Genomic DNA, 9,248 nt, shown 5'->3' with positions numbered 1-9,248 from the left:
TGCTGGGGTGTGTCCAAAGAAGAGCAACAAAGCTGGTGAAGGGTCTGGAGAAAAGTCTTATGAGGAGTGGCTGAAGGAACTGTGGTTGTTTAGCCTGGAGAAGAGGAGGTTGAGGGGAGATCTTATCACTCTCTACAACTACCTGAAAGCAGGTTGTAGCAAGGTGGGTGTCAGTCTCTTTTCCCAATTAAGAAGTGAGAGGATGAGAGGAAATGGCCTCAAGCTGTGCCAGGGGAGGTTTAAATTTATTCATTGAAAGGGTTCCTAAGCACTGAAACAGGCTGCCCAGGGAAGTGGTTGAGTCACCATCCCTGGAGATATTTAAAAGATGTGTAGATACGGCACATAGGGACCTGGTTTAGTGATGGACTTGGCAGTGTTGGGTTAACAGTTGGGCTTGATGATCTTAGAAGTCTTTTCCAACCGAAATGATTCTGTGATTCTATGATTCTATATTACACGCTAAGAATCTTGCATTAAACTGCATGCTGACAACTCTTAATATATAACTTTGAGTGACTGAAAGTTAGTACAGGGGACACTGAACGTTTCAGGCTGAACAGTTCATACGTGCTCTAAATTAGTAATGGACATAAAGTCCCATCCTCAGAAACTGTATCTCTTCACTTGGACTGGTAACTGAAAGGAGTAGAAAAGAAAGCTTAAATTCTATGCAAATTGATTGAATAGGCCAGTCACAGCTATTACTAAATCCTGCAGTCACTGAATTATTTAACAGAACCCATGTTTAATATTTTAAGAATTGCCCCATGCTTCAGGATATGTCTATGTGAACCCCAAAGGTAAAGACAGGATAATTGCATGCACTGACTATAAAACTTTCGTTAGTTTCTTAAATAGTAAAGAAATAAAAGGGGACCTCTCCTTTTATCACAGAGTGTGTGTGCATTAATCAAAAACGTGTAAAATTGTTGGTCATTCTAACTTTGTCAAAGGTCTGGCTTTTACTCTTCAGATTCTCTTTCAAGACAAAAGGCATAAAAGTTCTAAAATTTTAGAATGAAGTTTAGTAATGAGGACAATATTACCTGAAGAGTAACAAATAAAAGTAGAATATCTATATATGCATATATTCACTTGTTTCTTAATGGAACACAGTGTGGCAAAGTAACATTCTTGGTGCTTTCCTTGGCCCTTTTGACCCATTTAGTTGCAAAAAATATAATACAAATATTTAAGGGCAAAGCCAAAATATACAGCATAATTTAAATAGAGAGAATAGATTAATAAAATGATATAATAATATAATAGTATAGTTGACAAAGAAATGAATATAAATTATATGACTATAAAAGTTAAATAGGCAATTTCTTATGCTCTCAATATATGCAATAGTTAAAATTTTACTTATGCAGTGACTGTAGGTAAAACATTTTGCTTATATAAATTCATTCCATATTCCCATGTGGTTTGTAGTATAAGAAAATACTACAAATACTCCATGCTTAGTTAAAAACAAGCAAAAACATAGCTCTGTGCAAATGACACGTATAGATTCAGGCTGTGACAAGACTCTGTTCTAAATTATACAGGCCTAGGACACACGATGGATTTAACAAAATGAAATCTAAACAATATTTTCATGTAATAGACTCCTGAACCACTCAGAAAATGTCTTCTATAATGTGCTATTGCTTTACCTTTTTCTGAGATACAGCTGTCATACTTTCTATCAGTATTTGTGCAAAGCTAGTTGTAACAAATAGTTTGAATCTAAAAACTGAAAAGCAATCAGTAATGATAAAATGCTCTATCTGGACCTAATATTATAGTATCCCTTCTAAAGGTATGATTAGAAAAGATATGGGAAAATGTTCTGCTGGACTCTAAACTAGCCAAAAAGAAGATGCAATTTCTGGAACTGGTGCATCTTTAATCAGATGTTGCCACCTGGTGTCAGCTGCTAGGTTGAACCCAGGAAAACAATTCAGCATAAGAGCCAGCTGCTGAAGAACAACATCCATACTCTATGCACCAACTCAAGATTATGACAGATACAGGGATAATTGTGTTGGTCAAGGTGTGACCTTGTGCCCTGCCTATACTTCCTACTCATCTTTTCTAAATCATTAGGCATCTAATGAGCATTGGCATCTAAAGAAAGCACCTACTGATGCTGGGGGTTTTCTCTAAAAATTGTTCACAGAATGACCACTTGGAAATGACGAGTTCTTCAAGCAACCCAAGGTTTTTCTCCTTATGTGAGGCTCACCCCAATGTGATATTGTATGAGAAGAAATAAAATGGGCTATTACTTTTTGCAAGGAAACCTAATAAATGAGTCCTCTGTTCAAGAAAGATCAGACATGAGTTCTAAATGTATTTCACAGGAATTATGACTGAAATTGTGATGTTTTGCAAACATTCTCTTAAAATTTTGAATGATACCTTTTCCACACCTATTATAAGGAAGTAGTTGTTACTATTTAACACCCACTATTTTGACAAACAAGAAAAGAACAGAGCAAAAAAAAGGAATATAAGTCACTCTGCTCAGATTTGGTAGAATTATATAGAATTACAGATGTGAAAGATGTCTTGAAAAAATTTGTTTTGATTTCAGTGAGTTTATCATTCCCCAGTCTGTTCATCACTTTCCTAAATAAGGCAGACACATTCCTTTCGTTCATTTTTATGACTGTTCCTTTACAATACACCCCAGAAAGACACTGTAAATAAAAATACTTTTTTTTTTTTTTACTACTTGAACAATATGTCAACATATTTTGTATGTGTGTTGCCTGTAACATGCCAAAAATATTAATTTAGAGCTGGTTTTGGGTAATAAAACTGGGCCAATGAAGAAGCAGCTGTGCTTAAATCATGCTTATAACTTCAAAAAGTTTGTTTAATTTAACAATTTGTTTTAGTGATTTCACCTATTTAGATAAAAGGTTCTGAATCTCAGCTATAGAAGAAGTTAATGCATAACTACTGGTTATATATATGGAGAATAAGAAAAGTATTCTGCTGTTCTGCAGGCAATTTTAAATATAGGAAGATAATAATTTGCACAAATGACTGTTACCAACTGTTATTTTTCGTGACAGTGTTACCATTTATTATTGGTATTATCCTTAAGTATACTGTGTACATTTGAACATATTTCCAGATTTCATAAACAAGTAAGGATCTTGACACCTGTGAAATAAAATGTCAAAGTCATGCTCTTCACTTAGACATAGAAGACTATTATGGAGGATGGAGTGAAAGGACTCTAGGGGATATTAGAAATGATGTAGGCAGTGGCTTCAAAACAGCCTTCGAAAGCTCTGGTGCAGCTTTCTTATGACAGTGGCTACGATTAACAGTTACCACTTCCGCAATTGTTGATGTAGGATGGATAATGTTTCTGGGCATGTACCTCATAAAAGCAGACACCATCAGATGCACTCACATGAAACACTGTATCTTGAAGAATGTTTTTACTGTACCTCTTTTACCTATCTTTATGTCTCCATGTTTCATAAATGGTCTTAAGTTTTGGAAAAATTTCATGTGCAGTTTTGCTTTTGCTGTAATCCTCACAAGCTATCCAGAAGTAAATGTTCTCCTGACTGGAAACAGTTTCCAGAAGCTTCAGAAACACATTCTATTCAGCTACAGAGGGAATATTAGAATGCTTTAATAACAAAACCTTTATCAGTCAATTAGTCTTTTTACACAAACTGTACAAGGTGACAACGTGGTCTGCTCTCACCTCAAATTTCTTTACATTATGTATAATTATTTTAAACTACAGTTAAGTTTTAAAAGAATTGCAGTTCTTCTGTTAAAGTCTTGAGTACTGTAACTCTTGTGAGGAGTTCATGGAAAGAGAATCCTCAGCATATGTAAAAACCCATTACTCACTTGTGACCTGCCTAGTTAGAATGGGAAGCAATCAAAGCATGTGTATTTCCGTAAGTGGTGCACTTCCTTCAAGGAGAATGTCAGATTTTAGGCTGTTCCAAACACTTCTTGGATCTCTGCATATAGGTAGGCTGTTATTCAGTAATTGCAAATGACTGATAGTGTCTTTAAAATTTGCTTTATTCTATTATTGTTACTATATTGCAGATGCTTCTCTTCTGAAATGTGCTTAGTATTAGGAGACAAAGTAATTGTATTGGTGTTAAACATTTAAAGAAAAACACTGTAAAGCTTATGGTGTCCAGCACTGCACAGAGCACTCACTCCTGCTGGATCATAGTCTCTGCAAAATTAAAACTAAGCAGGCTTAATCATGTTCTTGTCATATTTTTGCATTTCATAATTATGTAAGGAATGGATAATTATGTCATGAAAGGATCTCAAATTCTGGTCACTTTTTTTCCTATCCCTGTTCTAAAAAGTGTACCTAAAAAGATTCTTAACTCAAGGACATTTTTCATTCTTAAAGTTTGGTCTTGCACTCAGGAATATTTCAGCAACATTCAAATGGAAGGTAAAGTCAGATTTTAAATTATTTTCATCTACATCATGACTAATCAATTCTATAGCCAAATGTTGCATTCTGTAGCTGTCTTGTATCTGAAAGAAATGGTTTTCTGCCTTGGGACACTGCATTTCTGCAGACATACGTAATGAGTGCACTTACCTTTGACCTCTGTTTCTTAGTAGATTGGAAACATGGAAACCCTGATTTTGGAAGCAGTTATCTATTTAAAAAGGGGTATTGATGATGTTCACCAGAAATAATTGACTAAATCAATGGCCTGACATTTCCAGACCTATTGATAGTTCTGTTTAGTATCTTTATCAATGACCTGGATGAGGGGACCAAGTGCACCTTTAGTAAGTTTGCAGATGACACCATGTTGGGTGGAGGGGGTTGATCTCATCGAGGGTAGAAAGGATCTACAGAGGGATCTGGACAGGCTGGATCGATGGGCTGAGGTCAATTTTATGAGTTTCAACAAGGCTCAGGGCTGGGTCCTGCACTTGGGGCACAACAACCTCATGCAATGTTAAAGGCTTGGGGAAGAGTGGCTAGAAAGCAGCATGATGGAAAAGCACCTGGGGCTGTTGGTCAACAGCCAGCTGAATATGAGCCAGCAGTGTGCCCAGGTGACCAAGAAGGCCAAGAGCATGCTGGCTTGTATCAGAAATAGCGTGGCCAGCAGGACTAGGGAAGCAATCGTCACCCTGTACTCAGCACTGGTGAGGTTACACCTCAAATGCTGTGTCCAGTTTTGTTCTCCTCACTACAAGAAAGACATTGAGGTGCTGGAGAGTGTCCAAAGAAGGGCAACAAAACTGGTAAAGGGTCTAGAGAACAAGTCTTATGAGGAGTAGCTGAGGGAACTGGGGTTATTCAGCCTGGAGAAAAGGAGGCTGAGGGGAGACCTCATTGCTCTCTAAAACTACCTGAAAAGAGGTTGTAACAAGGTGGGTGTTGGTCTCTTCTCCCTGATAAGAAGTGATAGGATGAGAGGAAATGGCCTCATGTAGCGTCAGGGAAGGTTTACATTGGATATTAGGAAAAATTTCTTCACTGAAAGTGTTGTGAAGCATTGGAACAGACTGCCCAGGGAAGTGGTTGAGTCACCATCCCTTGACTGAGGAACTTCAAGACCATTGACTAAGAAATGCAGGATGAAGCTTAAAGCTATTGTCTGAAGGTTCAGTGTTGATTTCCGAGGAATCTCAGATATTTTTTCATTTTATTGGATTTCTTTTGATAAATATTTATATGCATTTTCTGTGGTAAGTCTACCTTTGTCATGTTTATTGTATTGTTCCCCATAAGCTGCCAATGGCTCTCTATCCCTTCTATGTGACATATATACACATATACACACACATATAATATATACAAATATTAATCTCCATAAGGTATTTTAGAACAAAAATTCTAGAAATTAATGGAAAATAAACCTTTTTGGAATTTTTATTTAATAAGTCATCTACTAAGACACAAACAGGAGACATACAACACAGTTGGATGTTCAGCAAAACGATGGATGAGGTTGTAGTCAGTGGATTTCAAACCATTCTAAATAACTGTCATTCAGGCTTTATGCTAATATAGCAGTTAGATCATCAGATCATAGCAATTTTTCTTGACTAAATCAAAAAATACAATGCAGAAAAGATAAGCCTCTGTGAATTTCAGGGGTATTTTTTTAAATGATTAGTATTCTACTGTTATGATGGATGGTGTCCAATGAGGATTCACATAAGAGAAAAACTTGATATTCATTAAAGGACGATTTAACTACCTTTTGTCACCTTTCATTGTTTATTGAAGGAATCTTCACTGTCCTACTGTTGCTTTACTTTTTTTCAATACTATAAAAAGTTGTAAATAAATTCTTTTCTTTCAGTAGTTGACAGCATTCCATGGCCTAAGCACACAAGCAGGGCAAAAACTTACACTGTTATCAGCCACACATCATACTTAAACTAGGTTCTGTTTAATTGCACACCTACATTTTATTAACTTTTAGCAAGAAGTTAGTTTTCATGGAGAGGAAAACACTAATAATCTTTCTGGAAAAACAATCCTTCAAAAGATTCAGCCCATTCCACTGCTTGTTCAGGAGACACAAGAAGAAAGAAGTGGTTTTGATGAAGTAGATGTTTTGTGCTTTTATGACGCTATCATAATGTGCTGTCTCTTACTGTTAGCGCTTTACAGTATTTCACAAAGCTTTTGATCTGAGTATATTGTAAAAGAAACTAATTCTATTAGAGACCTCAATAACATTTTGTTTCATTATTTCTGATATTTTGCCCCTCCCCCCCTTTAAAAAAAGGGATTAAAGCAGAACTTTTCTCTTCAGTGTTTGTGCAGCACTGCAGACATGTAAGGAAAACTGAGATCAGGCAGTATGTTAAAGCTTGTAAGGCAAACAGATCAGCTGCCTATTTAAGCTTAAAAAAGGCTTTAATTTTAACTCACATAGTCGTACACAAATGTAGTTTGAATGCACTCAGTCTGAAGCTCTGCTACCACAGTTTATTTTTAATTAAATGCAGGAAATTCTGCAGTGTGAATGTGAAGTTTCAGCAATAATGTTTGGGTGATAGTCTCATAAGGGTAATAGAATATGTAGCATGATTTGTTTACCAAAACCATTTTCAAATGTCATATTATTTTGAAACACTGCTGTTTTTTATAAAAACTCCATATATTCTTAATCAAATATGTCAGGTTCTGTGTAATCTTCATTGATTTCAAACATTTTGTGTTCTGCCTCAGAAAACAGAACAGAAAAAGGAAAAAGAAACAAGCCCTAACTGCTTTGATTCATCCAGAAAAAAGTTTGGGAAATCCTCTTTTTAGTCTGTACGTATTAACTCAACACACACTTGCATTCTATGTTCATTTTTGTAAAGCTGAACTGGAATAGACTTGGAGATTAATTGAATCCTGCTCAGACTGTGACCTAGTTCTAAACTTGAAGGTGAAGTTCAATTTATTAGGTTCCTGATAAATAACAACACTTATATTATAGCAATTTTCATTCAAGGGTTCCTGAGGGCTACATTAATGAAACTGTCATTATCCTCCTGCAAGCCAGTTGTCCAGGGTCAGTAGGTTGGTAGTGGAACTAAGAACCAGAAAACCATTTTATGGATTAGAACTAATTCTTTATTCCTGTAAAGGTCACTACGTAAATGGATATAAAGAACTTTTAAGGTCACTACTTAGATGGATATAAAGAACTTAAACAGATCCTGAAAATGATTCCTTCTTTCTAGCTGAGGCTTTAAGTTCTTTCATTGCCTGGTTTATATAGTCCAGCTTCCTTTTGGTACAATCTCTAAATACATTAAGTTTAGATGAATTGAAATTCTAGCCACTTCAGGAATCAATTTAAGCCAGTAAATGTCTTGTCATTGAACAAAACTGAAAGGAGGATTTGTTATAGATTTCATTGTTTTCTTGTCATTGCTTGTAGGAATGATTTCGCAGTGACTGTGCAGTGAAAACTTTCCAGATCATGGCTAGGCCCGATTGTTCAGATGGGCGTGGCATTTGGATATGTGAGCAGAAACATAACCAAATTATGCAGGTGGGTAGATGCAAGTATTTAATGCCAACTTGCTGGAGACTTTTATACTGGCTTCAAAAACAGAGTCTGTGCCTTTACAGAATTTTAACCATGTGTTCACAATCAGTAGAAGCTTGAAAGACTTTTAGGGTCTTGTCCTGGTAAAAGGCACACATCTTTCCCTCAAAAGAACTACTTCAGCAGAGTTTAGGTAACTTGAAGCAACCTTCACGAATTTTTTTTTAAGATTTCCTTTGACTAATATCTCTACCTCTGCAGCACAGAAGATCCTCTCCTATATTCAGTTTCACGAATGTTATATGTCCCACATACATAGTTCATGTTAATAAATTACTTCTTCCTTAGACATTAACATGAGTGTATGTATGAAGCACTGTCAATTAGCAACTCATTTTCAGTCTTTTATTTATTTTAAACATGAGGGGATGAAAGCATAATGTTATTAAATATATACAGTTGAGTATCTTCTACTGTTAACTTTTTGCAAAGGAAAAGAAATTATTTTCCTTATGAAGTATCTAAAAAGAAATTTTCCTAGATCATATTTAAGCTTTAAAATAATTTATCACAAATTCTTAAATCTCCTTTTCTTATTTATTGATTGATTTGTTTCTACTCCTGTTCTTAAAATGTATTGCTTTCATGAACAGTGTATTGCTTTTATATATACAATTCCAGACATGCAGTTCATGAGTTTTCACATGTATCGGTCACAAATAAAAGAGAGCTGTGCCCCAAATTCATACCCATTGTCAGTGTTAGAAGAATCTTCTGCTTTCAGAGAAGAGTCAGCGTCTGAAGGTTAAAACTCGCTCTGGCTTGTTTGCTTTATTTGTCTCTCCTTCATATCTTGATTTCTTGACTTTGTAGTAATATTTATCTTCTAGAGCAGAAATGCTTTGTTTGAGAAACAGAAGTGGATTATCCGTATTTCTCTAATAAGGTGTTTTGTTTTCACAATGTTTCTTTAACTCCCTTATAGCAGTAGCATCTGCTATAATTTGTATGTTTATGTCCAGGAAGGTTCTTACAGGCAGTACCTAACTGTGTTACGCTTTTCAAGTGGTTGCTGAAAAGGTTGCAGAGGAGGTAGTGGAAAGCAGAAGGTCTCTACCTCTGCACGTATGCAGGACTTCAAGCGAAGTTCAGTTGATAAAACCATCATCTAGGGGAGTGAGATTACAGCTTTGCAAAATGGCCATTGGTCATCCAGATAAATACTGC

Source organism: Strix uralensis, chromosome 8, assembly GCF_047716275.1.
Source record: "Strix uralensis isolate ZFMK-TIS-50842 chromosome 8, bStrUra1, whole genome shotgun sequence".
Classification (NCBI taxonomy): domain Eukaryota; kingdom Metazoa; phylum Chordata; class Aves; order Strigiformes; family Strigidae; genus Strix; species Strix uralensis.
This window is presented reverse-complemented; position numbering follows the sequence as displayed.